Here is a 1,249-nt window from a genome sequence, read left to right on the forward strand (position 1 = left end):
TGTGGAACGATTAGTCCGGTAAGCAAACTGAAGTGAGTCGATGGTGGCAGGAAGTGAAGAAGTGAAGAAGAAGTTTGTTTTGCATCTCGTCGTTAGCACAAGAGCGTTTGGATGCTATTATGATACTTAATATCATATGATTATATTTACAAAGATGCACTCAGAAGGACCAGTTAAATTTCAAGCTTGTAGCTGGTGGCGACTCCTCTATTATATAGATGCATGTTGGAAAATGAACCCTCTTTATTTATAATCTGTGACCCCTTTAAAGTCTTTGCTGATCAGTTTAAAGTGTTTAAAATTGTATTTTATACAGGATGGAGTTATTTGTTTTTATTCAAAGTCTCTGCTGTGTCAAAACAGCGGTAATTCAAAGTGAGCTCTATGGGCGGGTCAGCCTGCACCACACGAGCGTGTCGTGTCCCTGTTTCTCAGCCAGATCGCCCCTCATGACTCAAACTCCATGTGATGAGAACAATTTGTGTTTACTAGTTTTATATATATTTAAAAACAACCTGAAAGCTTACTTGTAAACAAATATTTTATACTATGGAACAGTTTATGCAGCTTTTACTTTCAAGTTTCAAAGAGAACAGCAGGCTGTTCTTACAAGTTTTTCCACAAGTTCCTCATTTTTATCTAAACACCACCCACCACGATTTTAAAACCTTCTTATGCATTTATGGTGCTGTAGCTGTAAACAGCAATCACTGTGTGGACGTGGAAAGCTTTCACACACTTCATTTACTATATTTAAAAAATATATATTTTAAACCTGAAAAACAAAAAGCAGAAATCCAATAAAATAAAAATGTTAAGAAGTCCTTGAAGGAAATCACTGTGCTGACTCCTATTCTGTTTAGTTTCTTTTGTTGACTCAGTAGACTGAATAACCGCAAACCGGTTGTAGCTGTTTTGTTCAAAAGACTCGGCTGGAGCTCTTCTGAAAACATTTAGATCTAATTTATGAGGGGTCCAGGGTCCTAGCTCATCAATCAAGAGCTATTTCTACTTTTTTCCATCTTTTTTCCCTTCAATAAAATTCTCACATTTCTTTTTAAAGAAGTGAAAAGTGAAGGATTTAAGGAATTGCCGAAAAAAGAGGAAGCAGGAAGCGAAGATAAACACTTTGTCGAGCGCACTGTCGTGAGAAATTTGTCTCTACCACCTGTTACGGAAACGCCCTTCACAGGAAGTATTGCACAGGCACATGCTTGAAGAAACTTGAGCAGCAGTGTTAGACCTGAAA

Source organism: Aulonocara sp. 'chitande type north' Nkhata Bay, linkage group LG6, assembly GCF_057382095.1.
Source record: "Aulonocara sp. 'chitande type north' Nkhata Bay isolate Kocher_YH1m ecotype deep benthic linkage group LG6, A_spYH_male_GT1.1, whole genome shotgun sequence".
Lineage (NCBI taxonomy): Eukaryota > Metazoa > Chordata > Actinopteri > Cichliformes > Cichlidae > Aulonocara > Aulonocara sp. 'chitande type north' Nkhata Bay.